Source organism: Corapipo altera, unplaced genomic scaffold (assembly GCF_003945725.1).
Source record: "Corapipo altera isolate COAL_440 unplaced genomic scaffold, ASM394572v1 75, whole genome shotgun sequence".
In the NCBI taxonomy this organism is placed as follows: Eukaryota; Metazoa; Chordata; class Aves; order Passeriformes; family Pipridae; genus Corapipo; species Corapipo altera.
In genome coordinates this window covers 15,594,523-15,611,278 of record NW_020884887.1, presented here as the reverse complement: position 1 = coordinate 15,611,278, position 16,756 = coordinate 15,594,523, and the positions used below count along the sequence as shown (strand labels likewise).

General features: G+C 39.2%; 1 protein-coding gene across 6 annotated transcripts in view; it reads left to right on the top strand.

Annotated features, from left to right (window-relative positions):
* The window catches only part of GABRB2 (gamma-aminobutyric acid type A receptor beta2 subunit), a 151,003-nt gene that overhangs the window by 33,439 nt on the left and 100,808 nt on the right, over positions 1 to 16,756 (top strand). The gene's annotated exons all lie outside the window — the stretch shown is intronic.

Sequence of the window (16,756 nt, the reverse complement as noted above, 5' to 3'; positions counted from 1 at the left end):
GGGTGTGGGGCCGAACCCGGGTGTGGGGCCGAACCCGGGTGTGGGGCTTTAAGAACCCGGGCCTGGGGCTTTAAGAACCCGGGCGTGGGGCTTTAAGAACCCGGGCGTGGGGCTTTAAGAACCCGGGCGTGGGGCTTTAAGAACCCGGGCGTGGGGCTTAACTCAGCTCTGGGGCTTTAGCCCAAGTCTGGGCTTTACCCTGGCTCTGTGCCCATCAGGGTTCAATTTTGCTTGTGCCATATTAAAAAAAAAAAAAAAAAAAGAAGGTGCTTTTTTGTCTTAGCTGTGCCCTGCCTATTAAAAACAAAAAAAGAGTCTTTGACTTCTGTGTGTGTTCAAAACTTACCAGTTTTTTTTGTAGCTTGATGTTATTTTGGATGGTGATGACTGAGTTGATGACTTTACAGGTTTAATTTTGCCAGGATGTTTGTTTTTCTTATCTAAATACTTGCAACTGACTTGCTCGAATACTGAACTTGTTCAGAACATAATAACTTGACACTTTCCGTGTTTCACTTTCATCACCTGGGACACTCATGAGGTGTGGAAAAAATTGGAGAAATCTCAGATTCATACTTCAGGAGAAGCTGTTCTTGGCTTAGATGAAACTTTTCTAACATTGCCTGTTCTTATTTGGAAATGTTTGGGGTCAAGTTTTGAAGTTTTTATCTTAATTTGCATTTTACTTGGTTAAGGATACATAACTTGGCCTAATACTCCTAGGGAACATATTAAAGAAGGCCAAAATAAAGACACTGAAACAAGGTAGCAGCAAGTGACCCAAAATAAATGCTTTTGTGAAATGTTAGTGAGTGTAAGTTTGTTTGAAGCAAAATTTCCACTACGTTTTAAGAGATTTCAAGGAAACATCTTTCTAAATAAAAATGTGATTTTAGGCTTATTGCTGTAGCTGTAAACATGGATTTGAAAATAATATTTGGAAACTTATCCGTTACTTTAATATCATTCTACTCCTGAAATATTTAATTTCTCAGTGTCATGTTTGGGTTCTCAGCCATGTTGCACTGAAGGAATTGGCAAACATTTGTTCTCAAGCTGGATGCCTTGTGTGATGTGCAGGAGTTTTTAGTAAGGTAAAATACAGCCCCCAGCCTGATTTGAGGATGACATTACAGGTGGTTTTACTGTACAGGAGACAGGGAGGTGCTGGTGACAGAGCTCCAGAGTGCTTTTCTTCAACATACCAGGGAAACTGAGTAACTTTACCTCATGCAACTTGTGAACTGTTTCTAAGTGGCTAAAAGGAGCTTCCAGACTGTGTAATCTAGTATTCTACCTTCGGGAGCTTTAAGTGCAGAGGAAGAAAATTGCATTGTATTTTAAACCACTGCTTTTCATTGAAAGAACTGTGGGTAGGAGAGAGAGGGATGTACAGAGTTATATCTTAGACAGCCATGAGCTGTGAGGAAATGATAAGGGTTTCCTTGATGGAATTGTGATCAATGTTTTATCCTCACATCCCTTTAGAACTGGAAGGTTCTCTTGAAAAGATTGTAAAGGTACTTGGGAGCCTTTTCTTTGTTTCTTTAAATGATTTCTAGAGATTTGGTCTCCAATTAAAGGTAATAGCATGTCAGAATACTGTGATCTGACACTTACAGACTAACTATAAAATGGAGTATTATTTTTAGTATTCTGTGGTCAGTTTATTGTGTTTCTATAAAGAAATATTTGACCTTTCTGAGAAAAGTGTTTTCAGGCCATCTACAGAACTCGGGGGGGGGGGGGGGAAGCGTATAGACAATTTTGTCCCACTAATTTGCCTAAAACATTTAAACTCTGAGCTTATTTTACTCTAAGAAGCCACCTATTTCTTAAAACCAGGCAATCATGTTACATTTTTTTTTTTCACTTGCAGTGTCAGAAGAGATTCCAGATCAAGATTATAGTCTTAATCTACTTAATAGTAAAATGTACTGTGTAACACTTGATTTTATGATGGTCTGTATAACATAACAAGTACTAACATGCCCTGAGAGACCTGACCCGACTGAGGGGAGAGGCACACAAGCAAGCAATAAAATACTTATATACATATGTAAGGCCTTGGCTTTTTACTTGCAAAGTCACCAGAATTTGGAGTAGAAACCAGGAGGAGTACTATGGAATGCTGGCTCCTGCAAAGCCTTCTGAGATAATGAGAGACACAGAAAGAATCCTTTTGATTTATGAACCTCTTTTTTCTGAGCGTGGACTTGCTGGACTTTGTTTGTGGCCATGGCAAACACTACTGACTTTACACAAAGGCAGATCATTGCCTGGAGTCATGTACTAACGTTGATGGGACCAAACTTCTGCCTGGGAGGAAGGCTGAATAATCATAGTATTTAGCTTGAGCTAATTTCTGCCAATTTTAATGTTAACTTTAGAATTACATTTCTTGTTCAGTCTTGATATATTCCATTTTCTGTGTACATTTGTGCCACTTTGCAGGCTGAAGTCTTGTCTCCAGTGTCATGAAATAAATCCTCAAGTTTTCACTTTGTTGAACAGGAGAATTTAGAGTTGCTGTTATAGAAAGTCAATGTGTGTTAAAGATGTTCAAGAATATTATTGTTGACTGAATTCTTAAAGAGGTGATAAGTACTTGGCATCATAAAAACCTCAGTGAATCAGGCTTTACAGGTGCCTTACAAAGGTTTCTTGTGTGAAACTGTAAACTGGTTACTTTTGCAGTCAGGAACTTGGACTAGCTTATATCTTAGTTTACAGAAATGGTTTCTAAGCACTGGTACTTGTGAACATAATTGGTTCCAGCTCTGGGGAATGCACTGAATGCACATGAGAAAAGGGAGAACTTCAGGAGTGTGTGATTGTCAACAAGTATCTAATTGGACTAATTTCTTAGTATTTTGCAAAGAAAATCTAAATCAGGTAATGATTTTGTGCAGTACAGTGATGATTATGGCTAATTCCACTCGTGTCTCTGGACCAAGCAATACTGTTGAGTGTATCCTTTATCCTGGTTATACTACAGATTTTCTGAAGGTTTTCTTATTCAGGTAACAATGGAGAGCAAAGGTGGAGAGGTGAGAAGGCTACTAAGGTGGTTCTTCTCAGCTAATGAATTTGATGTTATGTAAGATTAGCTGTATTGCAGTGAGCCTAATGCAATGTTCTCAAGGTAGTTTCCAGGTGTTTCTTACTGTGCTTCCATTTTCTTCTGAGCTTTCTTTTCCTTAATGCTAAACAGTCATAGTCAGAATATTATTTTCAAATAATAATAACTTAATAATAGCTTTTTTCTTTTTTTTCTTTTTTTTTTCAGTAAGCAGTGGTAGCTGGGATGTCACATTTCACTTTTTCATCTGTTAATTTTTGGAGCAGACCCGTTGACAATATACAGCAATGAAGACTGTTCTCCATTCTGATTTTCTTCCCTTTATCCCTTATCCCAACAGTTCCCTTGTAAACTGTTTAAAAAAAATTGGTGCAGGTTCATTAAGCAGCACAGAAATAAATTTTCTTCCCTAGACACCCCTGAAGATTCTGCATAACGTGTTGTGCATTTGATGTATCTAGATAAGACATGAGGATTTCTATGGATAATGTTGGTCATGTGGTGGTTTTCAATGTCTTGGCTTATTCCCTATTAAATAGGTCAACATTTCCTTTTTTTTTTTTTTCCTTGGTCTGTAGCTATTCTGGGATTCTAGTACAGGATGTCTTGAAAAGACAGAGAAATATTCTGTGGCTATAGATTTTACACAGGAAATATATGGTTTTTGTGGTAATGGGTTGTATGTTTAGCTAAATATATATTCATCCCGTGGGTCGTTGGGGTCTGCAGAGAGGAATCTGAAGTGTTTACTCCAAGTATTTGCTTATTGGCTTTGGCACCTGGCTGGGTGTGTGTGGAGTCAGACACCATGGATGGTTTGTCTTAGTGGAGCCATTAGGGTTGATTGAGTGCACAATCCCTCATCAGGTGGGAGCTGGAGACACCGAGGAGCTGTTACCATCTATCAGGGAAAGGTTTACTACTTAGTGTATGCCAGGTTTTACACTGCAGAGCCTAAGAACTTCAAAGCTCGAAAAAGAAAAGCTTTTTTTATGTTATATTTCACTTCTATATTTGAGATATGCCAAAGTTGCCCAAAATAGTAAATCTAATACTCGTAGATCAGAATAGTCTCAGTCTAAAAATGTACAGGCCTGGCTGTAATTTCCTGATAGATGTCTGACTTTGAGTTGCTCTTGATAATGGAGACCCACTACTGGGTTTCTTAAAATCTCTTATGTTATCTTGAGGTATTTTTAGTAGGGGACACTAACAAAGCTCGAGATTTAGATTATGAAATAGGTTTAGATTATGAAAACATCAGGAGCTGTGTGGCTGCCTTTCAAGTGGCACCAGTTATCTTTATGTGTGAAAATGGAAAAGATGGCTTGTGATACAAAAAGAAAGGAGGGTAAGTAATAAGGAAATAGTGTGGAGCTGTTCCAAACCAGAAGTCTCCAGGGAAAAATCCTGACAGAGAAAAATGAAGACATTTGTAAAACAGGAAAGTGTCCTGTATACACTGGTGCAGAAAGAGGTGAGGAAAATGGTTTTTGTCAGCAACATCTTCTTGGGTTGTTCCATTCTAATTGTGTGTCACTACACATGGTCTACAGAGAGAATAAGGGGAGAACAGGACTGAAAATGCATCGAAAATGAACTATTAGAACTATTGAGAAGGTGCTCCTTCCCTAATCCTAAATACTTCCTGCTGCTAGAGACTGTTGGCTTCACTCTTTTCCCTGTGTCAGAAATGCATATGCTGCTTCACACAAATCTGCATTTCTCAGCACAGTTTGATTTGGCTCTTGCCAGATTATGGTGCTTGTACACTACTGACTCATCCTGAAGTGTCTGCAGAGACTTCTGTGAGTGCAGAGCAGGTGATGTGTGTCTTGGAAGTGAGAACTTGTTTTTAGTGAAAGCCTCGTTTCACCTTTTCCTTCAGGTGCTGTCTGGGATAACATCACGAGACCTTTTTGAACTGGAGTAAATTCCATTAGTATGGTTTTCTGTTTCTTGTTATTACATGTCTCTAATTCAGGCATTTTCCTTTCTTAGCCTAAAGGTATGAAAAAATAAATAAGAACTCCTACGTTCAAGTAAAATATTTATTTTTGAGGACAAAAGTGAGTCTTCCTATTGCCACTCTACATGTGGATTGAAGTTTTCATACTGGTTCTGCTAGAATATGTGTAGCCAAAGTAGGCACTGACTTATCTAGAACACATATATGCAGGAATATAGTGAGTTTGTAATGACTTTCATAAGCTAGTTCAGAAGTAATAAATTATTATGTATATTTATAGATATTATGTGTATCTATGTTATACATATCTAGAAGAATGACATAATTCTTGTTGTTTCTTTTAAGGTCAATATAATGGTTTGTTAATTGGAGTGCACTTTCAGTGTGCTACAGTGTTGCAAGACTAATCAGTAGGAAATCTTGTTTGGTTGGTGGTGGTGATTTTTCAAAGTGATCACTTGATTGGCAGAGCAGGGGATGGTTGGTAGTAATTTGCAGAGGTTGCTTTGGAGCTGATTTGTACAACTGAATAATTTGTACCTTTTTTTTTTTTAAGAAGGCCTTACTCTATAAATATTGAAGTATTTTGACTCCTACCAAAGAAGAAAAGATAAATTTATCATTATAGGCAGTGTCTTGGTGTTAATGGCTGGGAATGAACATGGAAGTGTGGTTTGATAGCTCCTGCTATAGGCTGCTTTATTTCATAACTTCCCTAAATCTTTATAGATGAGCCATGTTAGAACAAAAGATTCTTATTTTGTGCTCTACAAACTTGTTACAAATTTAAGCTGTTCCAATGGTTGTATTTGTGCTCTTTAGTGACTCTGAAGTCTGTCAGTGCATCATGACTAAATCCTTATTATTCCTCCCTCCCTTTTTTATCCTCATACATCATGCAGCTCTCTGCAAGGTTTATAGTAGAACCTTTGGTATTCAATCATGTTGAAGTACAGTGTTGTATAGTAATAATTCTTTTTTTTTTTTTTTCTAGAATAATCCAGATTCCTGGTAGGCTTTTAGTGGTTTATGCTGTAGGTTTGTGCTAGTGCTCCTATGAATTAGGTAAGCAAGACTCAGTCCCTTCATTTCAAAGGAAGGTGATCATCCATGAGGTAATTTTTGTAATGTCTCTTTTAAGCCATGGAAGAAAGCATCTTATTTCTCTTTAAAGTTAACTTTAGAAGTAGTCAAATATCTGGAGTTATTGGCTCCTCAGAGTGGATGCAGTCTGTAATTCAAAAATACATTGCACGTGCATAATTATGTATAAATTGTAGGCACTGACAGACGTTGGCAATTGTGGGTGGACAAAAGGAAAACCAGGACAGAACCAGCCTTTGTAGTTTATTGGAATGACTGTAACTGTGCTCTGCAGGGATTCCCACCCTGCTCCCGTTCCCTGGCAGCGATGCCATGTACAGTGGGGGGCTGGCAGCTGGGACAGAACAAGCCTGGGAGGCACTGACATGCTGGACATATTTACATAGTCTTGGTGGCTGAAGGCCAGGCTGTGAAGTAGCAGAAACCTGACTTCATAGGTTTTACCTACAAAAATCTTTGGGTGCAAATTGTCTGACTAATTATTTTCAACTTAGTTAACCAGTTAGACCCTCCCAGTTAGATCCAGGAGTTAGAGCATCCCGGACTTGGCATCCCACCAACTGCACATGACATTTTTGTATGAGTTTTGCAAATAAGGGTGTAATTACTTCCCAGTCAAAACTAAAATTTCTGTTCTAATTCAGAAGACGTTTGACATTCAGGAGCATGTATGCAACAGAATATAGAATTTTTAGATTGTATTTGTACATGATAATGTAGGTTATCACAGGCCAGATAAAGTATTTAGTGTGAGCTCTTCCTTGTCCCCAGACTTAAAGAATAAGGGAACTGCTATTTCTGTCTGTCTTGAGCTTCTCTTTGCATAGCTTCATCAAAACTAAAGCCTGTTAATTTTTATTCTGTAAATACTGACAGAGGGATTAATTTGTTAGTTTTCAAGTAATAAGGATTTAACTATGTGGGGAAAAAAGCAATCCTTCTGAGACATGTTTTTGCATTTCAGGTGTGTGCTGTTGTAGTAGATGTGGCACTTCCGAGTACTTCCACTGATTTTCCTGGAGATAAACCACTGATTCTTTGGGATTGTGCCAAAAGAAAAACTCAGCTTTATAAATTTTGAACAAGTAGAAGAAGAAATTTACAGGGAATTTGGCCTTGGACAGGAGCAGTATATTGAATTACCCTAATGAATGCATTATTCAAAAAATCCAGCTATTTGACATAGGAAGTCCTTATTCCAGTTCCTGCTCCCTGGACTATGTCTTCTTTCTTTTCTTCTTTAATGAATAGTTATTTCTATTACCCAAGCAAGTCAGTGACAGGGGTTAACCCCCCGAATTTTCCTTTGCAGTGGAGTGCCCTGCTGCTCTGCAGTGTCTCCATGCCTGGGGATGAGATCTGCATCCTTTGCTGCAGAGCAGCCCTGGGGGAGCCTCTGCTCTGTGTGGAGTATCAGCCTGGGGGGGTTGTGAGTGGGAGTTTGGACTGCAGAGGAACAGGGGCCTTGTGTGTCAGGAATGAACCTCTGAAGGGCTGCCCACACATCCTTCCCCTCCTCTGTCTCTGGGAATGTTTGGAATGACACAGCCTTGCCTGGCTGTGATGTCAGGCATGGTCTGAGCACAGCAGCTCTACCTGCCTTTGCATGAGGTTTAAATATTGTCTGAATGGGCTTAAGTAGGAACAAAATGCCTGCTCACCTGAACAGGTCCTTCCTGGAGAGATGTGCAGGAAGGATCTTGGTGAATTGGGAGACTCAAAATGGTGGAAGCTTGTGAATGTAATCTTTTGCAGAGATTAGTTATAACAGTTTCCTTGCAAAGTTGTTTTAGATCGACACAGGGCAAAATACTCTAATTTTTGTTTTTAGATATAAGCCTTGGAGAAAAATTGGTAGGAGGTGTAGAGTTAGGTAAAGGTCATAATAAACGCATTTGAGATGAGAAGAAGGTCCTCCAGAAATGGTTGTGGGTCTTCATGTATATTTGGGACGTCTGAGAGCTGTGACTCGTGATTTAGATATTGGAAGTTTTTCTCATTCAACTCCTTGCATTGTGTGTGACTGTGAAGTAGCTGGAAGTTCCTATTGCTTTCAAGGAACTGGAGGCATCTGTTTCTCAGTGAGAACTACCTATTAAAATATGACAATTAAGTGTCTGGATAAGATACCAAATCTTTTTAAAAACTATTCACTGCTATGGATGCAGAGGCCTTTGGAAAATCTGATCCTAGTTTCTGTTGTAGATTAATTTTTTTTTCATGGAAGTTTGAATTGTTTTTTAATACTTGGAACAGAGATTCTTTCTTCTTGACTGAGTAAAATTAATGCTTAGACTTTTTTATTCTCCATATAGACCTTTAAAAAGGTATATTTAAAAAAATATTAATTCCTTCTGGTCCATAAGGGTGAATGAGTTGTCATTTGCATAAGAGTTACTACCCAATAGTCCAGAAGTCTTTATGATCCATTGTATAATCTTTATTTGTTTCTTTGATAAGTGTATTTTTGAGTTAATAGACCCTGCACCTCCAAAGGACTTGTAGTACATTGTGGATTTTTCTCTCTCAGGGGCTGCTGGTCCAGCAGACTCTGCTGCTCCCTCAGGGCTCTCGGAGTCACTGAGTTAATCCGTGTTTGACAGGATGTGCACCGAAGGAGCCGGAACATTTAAGTGAAAAAAGAATAGTTTGAAGATCCAGTAGACTGTTTATAAACGAAATAATTTAGGATTGTCACTATTTCATTTTTCCTTATTATGAAATGATTTATTTTTTTAGATAACATACAGGGAAGAAGGAAATAGGATTAAACAATTATGCATGTCATTTACAAATGAAAAGAAGCGTTTTGCAACTAATTCCATCATTGTTTCTCTAATCATGTAAGTCCAGAAATGACCAAAGAAACCTTTTAATCAACCTGAAATCTTCCTAAAATGTCTGTGCCTGTTCAGTCTGTGTCACTGTCCCGTTGCTGTGTTTCACTGACCTTTGGCTGTGGGAGATGCTTTAGGAAGTCCCTCCATGGCAGAATTACCAATGTCATGTTCACCTCCTGCTGTTTGTGCTACATTGGAGCAAATGCTTCATGACCTCAGGAGACAGGGAAATGAGGTACAATAACTGTCTTTTTTCACTTTTGAAAGAAGCCTTTCCGAAGGTTTGGGAGGGTTTACTGAGTTAAGCCGAGACCTTTCATATCAAGTTTCAGCTAAAAATATATTGTTATAGCTGATATGTAAGTCCCTACAAATAGTTTTGTAATGGAAATACCAGGAGACCCCTAACTATAATCATTCTTTTTAGTGTAAATGCCTGCAAATGAATACGATTTTCATTAATCTACTATTATGTGACACAAGTGACCACTTACAGAGAAAGCCATAATAATTCTGGTTAACTGGCTGCATTCAAAAATGCAGTTCAAAGTACCCACCTCTGTGCACAGGCTCTGCAGAATGCTTTTGTGAGCTCAGGTCCCACGTGAGCCTTGTTGTCAAGTCTTAAAATGTGTAAATGTGGTGCTGATTTTTCCACTGAGGCTACTTCTGCAGTTTTCACAAGATTTGTGAGGTACTTAACTGCCTTGGAATGCAGTGCAGGATGGCTCCTGGGAGCAGGACTGGGCAGTAGCCTCTGGAGTTGTTGCTGTGCAATAGGTGCTCTTTTGAAGAGAGTGGATGTTCCTGGTGGTTTTAATCGGGCAGAAAGTCATAAGACCTTGCTGGCAGTTTTGATTTAGGGATATTTAAAAGCCAATTAGTCCAATCATATGAAAGTATACATTTTACTCTCAGTCTTGGGCTTGTGGCATAACCTCAGCAAATGCATTGCTGAGGCAGCACTGAGAGGTTCATGTGGTTCCTGCCAGGGCCAGACTTTGCCTGATGTTAAATGGAATAAAGCACTTTGCATCAAAATCTTTCTGACATCTTTTTCTTTCAGTTAAATGAAAAAAATGAACTCTTTTTTTGATCATAAAATCATCCTGGGCAAGGTAGATTGTAATGCATAGTCTTAAGTGTAGAATTAAATTTTGATTAACTTTTTAAATGCATTGATTTTTTTGAAAACACAAAGATGTATGAACTTTTGTTATGGCATTTTAGGAACAGTTGTCTATGCCCCAGTTATACGCTGGCTGAATGACAGTTTTGTTTAATTATGAAAGCAGCAATTTTTTGGTGAAGATTAGGAATAAGAGATTTGAATCAAAACTGCTGCTCTTGGATATGTAAAGGTTTTGATTTAATCCTTTTTATGGGGAAATAATTGTTTTTGTTAAGGAAGTATTTTGTATTTTATATAGTTAAACTTTTTGAAAACAAAGAATGTGAATATGTGTTTTCAATAAGTAATTCATATAAGCTGAAATGCATTAATGGGCTTCTTTGTATTGATTACCAGCTGAAGTGCAAACCTTTCCTGGGCACAGCTGATCTGTTTGCCCACTGTTTGCTCTTGTCCTTGCAGTTTGTTATTGGTTATTTGTGCCAGTTTGGCCTGGCCCTGCAGTGCCTGTGTCATCCCCTCGTGTGTGACAGACCCCGTTCCTGCAGCTCCCTGGCTCTCATTTCATTCTGGCTGACACAGTGACGTGGTTGGGCATCGATGGCTCAGCAGGGGTGAGCACCTTTGCAGCCAAAGCCAGGCAAGGGGAATCTGTGGGGTGTGTGCCCATCAGCCCCAGGCCAGCTGGCCCGTGGCACTGGCACAGCAGGACCAACACCCCGAGAGTCCTGACAGAGAAACAGTCCTGAGTGCTCTGTCCTCACCTTCCCGTGGAGGACACAGCCAGGAGACAGGAGCACGTGTTAGAAGTCGGGGTTGTGGGTGTTTTGCTGCTCTGTGCCCTTGTGACCACCCTGGCTTTGCTCTGCAAACCCCAGTAGAAGATGGAGGTGGTTGTGGGGGGGCTTCTCCCTTGTAGCCAGTGGTGCTGCCATAAGCAGGATTATGTCTGGAATTGGAAGTAGCAAATAGACAACCATCAAGACAGAAAATCTGTTTTCCAGCAAATATTCAGAGTGATAAAGAACCTTAGGAGAAAAAGCTAAAATGTGATATATAGGCAGAATTGTTTCTATGCAGAATATTTTTTCTAAATTTCCCTTGAGGGATCCGCTGTTCTCTGAACATCCAAGAAGTTCCTTGTGCTTCTGATCAGCTTCCCACACGTTCTCACCCACTCTGCTTTGCTGTGTCATCTTAATGTCATTTTTAAATACTAACAAAAGCATTTTGTTTATAATGCAGAAAGAAAAATCTTGAGAGGGGAGAGAATGCCTTTTGTATGTTATTTTAGCACATCAAAGCTGACTCATGAGTAGCAAATATGATGTATTTAAAATGAGTAGCAAATTAATGTATTTAAAATTCACAGTTCTTGAGTTGCAAATTTAAGAAGTGCTTTGGTTATAGTAATCAGGCTCTGTACACTTTTGAATATATGATTGGTATCTTGGGCTTCCAAGACCCTACTTATATGTTTTGCACAAATGGCTACATTATCAATGAGACTCCAATTTCGTGGTTGCAAGCCTATAAGGTAACAAATGTGGTTTGTTACTGGCTTTAAAAGATTTTCCTTCAGCATCTGAATTACAGGAATTAAATGTAACAAATATTTTCCTTCTAAAGTTATTGATTGTTAATTGACAGTTGGAATTTGCATTCATGAAGGTAGGAACAGATCTTTATTCATGAAGGTAAGAACAGTTGCCATATTGCTTCTGTCTCAAACAAAGTCTTCACCAGCAGAAAAGAATTACTACACTGGGCTGTTTGCCCTCATGTTTTCTAAATATAACTCAACAGCAGTCTGGTTCCTGAAGCCATCTGCATTAACGTGGCTGGAGAAAATAAAATATCGTATTAGTCACTTAATTTTTTAAGTGAGCATAACTTGGCAAAAAATGAAAGTAATTTCATAAGGAAATATTCTTCTAAGCAAAGGCAGAGTTATCAATGTGCTACAGCAAAGAGCTTTTTGTAACAGCAGTGATTGTGCCTGTCTCCTGTTTGTAGCACCCAACTGTGGAAGCACTTCCAAAATGTGTTTTTAAGACCTGGTTTTGAGAGAGTAGCAATTATTCACTTCCTCTGTTTTCAGCCTAAAGCACTGGCTAATAGGAAAAGGGTAATGTTCTGTCTAAAGGTGACCCAGTGTAGCAGAAGGGAGGAGGTTTAAAGTGAGCAGGTGGAACTCAGGTAAGCCAATTGTTCCACCATATCAGCACTATCAGTTTTCCATAATTACTGCTTTCATGAAAACAGTCTTTTATCTGGACACAGGCAAAATAAATTAATCAGTATTTCAGCTTATAATGATAAATCATAATCAAACTTTTCTTATTGTTCAGACCTGCAAAGGAATTCACAGAAGGGCAAGCATTTGAAAGGAGCATTATTTTGGTTACCATCACTGAGATTTTACAGATATGCTATTCAGGATTCCTCTCTTCTACTGAGAAGGTTCTGCTGTTGTCTGGTTTTGCAAACCCAAACTGTGGGCTGCGGTTCTCCCAGGAATTTGTCTGCCTGACAGTGACACAAAAAATCCTCATCTTTGCCTGGTGTTCCACAATTGTTGTTATTACTGTGCATTCCTTTAGTTCTGTGTGATGTTTTTTCCTGTTTGATTTTCTGCTCCATCTTACCTGTTTCTTTTCTGAATTAAGGTTTGGCAATAGCAGCAGGTGCCTTCACATGATTCATTGTTAAACATTGGGAGGAAGTTTTGGTTTTGTTTTGCCCAGGTGTTTTTAAAATTTTTGTGGATTTTTGTTTGGGTTGTTTAGGTTGTTTGGTTTGGGCTTTTTTTTTTTTTTTTGTTACTGGTTGTTGGTTTGGTATTTTTTTAACCCAAATATTTTTCTGTAGGTTATTATAGTGTTTATAATGGTAGGAAACATTTCCTTATGAACGTGTGTGTTCTTTAAAGTCAAGAATGCTGCAGTAGAGGCAGTTTGACTTACAAAATCCCTTCCTCTTTAGGCATCTGCTGGCACTTTGCAGCTTTCTCTGGGTGCTGTTCAGTCTTGCTGCACCCTTTATTCATTAAAACTTATTTTCATTGAGATATCAATTTGACAGCTATAACAGTCTTCAGATAGAATATAAGACCTTTAACTTTGTGTGTTATCCATAAACTTTGACTTGATTGCAGTGGCTGCATTTAAAGCCGTCACTGACTGGTGCCATCCAAAAAGAGATGGTTGAACCAGAACTTCTGGATATATGAAAGTAATCACTCTATAACATGGTTGAGTGGCAGCTCCAGGTAAATGCTACCTTTTCCATTTATGACCCTTCTAATGCACACATTTCTGTCTCCTCAGTGGATGTAAAGTTTCACTGCATTTTTATCAACCAGATACTGTTTATGCAATCACTTTTCCTCTTGCATCTTCATAAACTTTCCGTTAGAAGGATGCCAGTGTGTGGCCTAGAGAAGAAAATATGGCTAGAATACAGCATGCAATCCTCTGGGCTGGCAAAATAATCTGTGGTTTTAGTGCCTTGTCTGTTGGAGCATCTGGCCACTGTTATGGGGTTCCTCTCACTTCTGCAGAAAAGCTCTCCTTGGGTTATAGAAGCTGAACCCAAGTTCCCTTTAGCCATGTTCCTGCTTTCCATCCTGTGGAGTTTCAATGGCAAATTAAATGGGTGGTGTAGTTAGCATTAAATGTCTAATGATGATCTGTCCTGTCTCTAGGCTGTCTGTAGCACAGGGGGAATCAGTAGTGTCACCCATGTTTTGTTAAGTCAGAAGTGGCAGTGACTGAAGTGAGAGGCTGCCGAGCGTTCCCTGGCAGTGCTCCCAGGAGAAGGGATGGACTCAGTGCCACCAGTACAGAACTGGTTGGTACCAGTTTCTCCAGGTACTGTTAGCCCAGTTTTCTAACACCTTGTTTTAATTTTTCCCTTACACTTTCCACACCTCTGTTGCTGAATGGAAACGGGGGGGGGAAAAGTAAGATAAGAGCATTATGAAAGACCGTGAAAAACAGTTTGGTGTTCCTGTGACTGCCCAGTGCTTTGAGAATGTTAATGGAGTCCCCATTCATGCTGCCTGTAAGAAAGCAAATCCAGCATCAGGGAATGTGAGAACATCTGGAGTGCAAGCCAAGTATGTAGGTCAGCAAATGATAGTTAAGTTATTGCTCACAAATGGTACAAGTGAAGGATAGTGGCTGAGCCTTAGTTCTGCAGGATTATCTTAATGTTGTACTTTTTTTTGTTGTTCAGTGATTTCATTTCTCTTTCAAGTTGCTGGAAGAACATAATTTTCAGCTTCAGCACCTTCCCACATGCCATTATCCTATGGCCAAGGTAATTTTATTGATCTTATTATTAATGTGGATCAGAAAGTATGGTCACAACCAACTTTGTCTCAGGGGAGCAACATGTCTGGAGAGACATTTGCAATAAAGGATAACGTGCCTTTGATGTCTGAGAACTATTTCTCAAAGAGAGTTTGTATTTACATTTCCATAAAGCTCCAAATACATTTAAATCCTGTAACATAGACTTTTCCTTTTGTGCAGTCTGGGGTTGATCTCATGTGAGTAGAGGGCAAGTGAGAGGGGCCTGAAGGCACATGTGTGTCTGCTGGGAGCCCTTTATTATGTGTGGGAGTGTATCAGGTTGTGTGAGAAATGGGGAAGGGAATGAGGAGTTCAGGCGAGTGGTAATGGACATGTAAAAGTACTTGGACCAATAGAATATCTTTTGATATCAGTATTATGCAGTTGCACAGTTTAGGCAAATGCTGAGTTACTTTTAGCAGATTGTCTTAAGTTAATGTATTTTTAAAAATTGAAATGAATGTGTGTAAAATGAATGTAGTTACCTGCAGTAGAGCATCCAGAAAAGTTCTTGCACTCCAAACCTCTTCTGGCACTTTGAAGTTGTCAGATAATTCCAGATTTGTACTCCTGATGATTTTGTCATTTTTACTGGGAACAGACTTGGTTTTGTCAATCTGTGCTTTTTTCAGGGACCGAGAGCTGTGTTAGCATCCTTGTGGCAAACACTGGGGCTGGTGGGAACTGGGCTTCCTGGGCTTTCCAGGAATTCCTTCGTACCTCTCAGGTCTGAACTGCAGACTGAGAGCACTGAGCAAAGGCAAACGTAGGATGTCAAAATGCTTCACCTGCAAACTCCTCTTTGGGGCACGCAATCCAAACCAGGGTTTGCAATGCAATTAAAAATCACTGTCACTTCAGAGAACCTTAATTATATGAAAGAGTGGTTCAAGAAAGCTTCAGTATGTCAATAATTGCTTTTGGATTTAAAGTTTTCACAGATAAATATCTGTCTAATTGAAGTGACTCACATAAGAACAGACTGGTGGTGATGGACGGTTCCTCCAACCGCAGCTGCCTGCCCTGCTCCCCTCCTCAGCATCTCTGGTGGCTGGTTCAGTTCATAAACAGTCCTCATGGGAGAAGGGGTTGGTTTTTTATTTCCACTCCATTTTCATAATATCTTGATAGAAATGTTTTCCATTGGAATAAGAATGAAAACATTGGAGTCCAAAAACTATGACATACTAATTTTAGAGCAGCAGCTGTTATCTTTTATGTCAATCAGTGTTTTTTATCTGATGTTTAGTAGTCAGAAAAACACTTTGTTTCTTAATTCTGCTTTTACTTTTTATGACAGCAAGTCAAGTGAACCAAGAGCTAAAGAAGTGAATGAAGTTGAATAAAATAAACTAAAATTAGTGCCATTGTTTTCTTACTGTGAGCAATGTATAACTGATTCTTGATGTGATGAGAGTGAGGAGAGAGATGGCAGTTCTGTTTGCAATCTCTAGATGTTAATAATTGGGCTTACTGACCACATCAACTGTGTTACCCTTCTGTCCTCATATCTGATTTTATCTGGATCAGGATTTTTTTCAGTGTTGAATGTGGAGCTCTTCCCTGATTGGGAAATTTCACCTTTTCATCTCTCGCCATATGTTTTGTTTATAAATTGGGAAATATATGGGAGGAATGAAGTCTTACTTGGTAGAGTAAGAAGAATGTGTCATTTGGGTGTACTCTACAGCAAGGCTCTTGTTCTTCATTTTATCTTTCCTGGATATTCCTTGTTTCTTATTCCTGATTTATTACCTTTGCCTAGAGAGGTTGTTAAGGATTTTCTGCTGGGAAATGAGAATTGTGATTTCATGAGCACATGTGTTTTCACATCTGCAGTGTTCTTGGGGGTAGGTGAGTTCTGACACCGCTGTCTGCAGAGCTTGGGGGCTGGGGTTCCTTTTTTGGAAGTGTGTTATTCTCTTGTCTACCTGCCATGCTCTGAACCTGATTGAATAAACTGCATGTTGAGACAAAAAACAAAAGTTTGATTTTAAAATGTGAAATATCTCTACTTCCTGCTGAGGGGAACAGTCTTTTTTGGAGTGTTCTGTTGTGCACTTAATTGCACGTGTTCCTGTCAGCGAGTTTGCATCGAGGACGTTGGTTTCCAAAGTGATTTGAATGGAGAAGTGGAACCTATTTTATAAGGTACAGATGGATACTTCACTGAGGATCTGACAGGTGGCATTTGAGGGGTCAACCAGAGCTGGTGACTGGCGGGTGCAGAAAGGCAACTGTGAGGGAAAAGTGCAGAATTTGTGGGTTTTG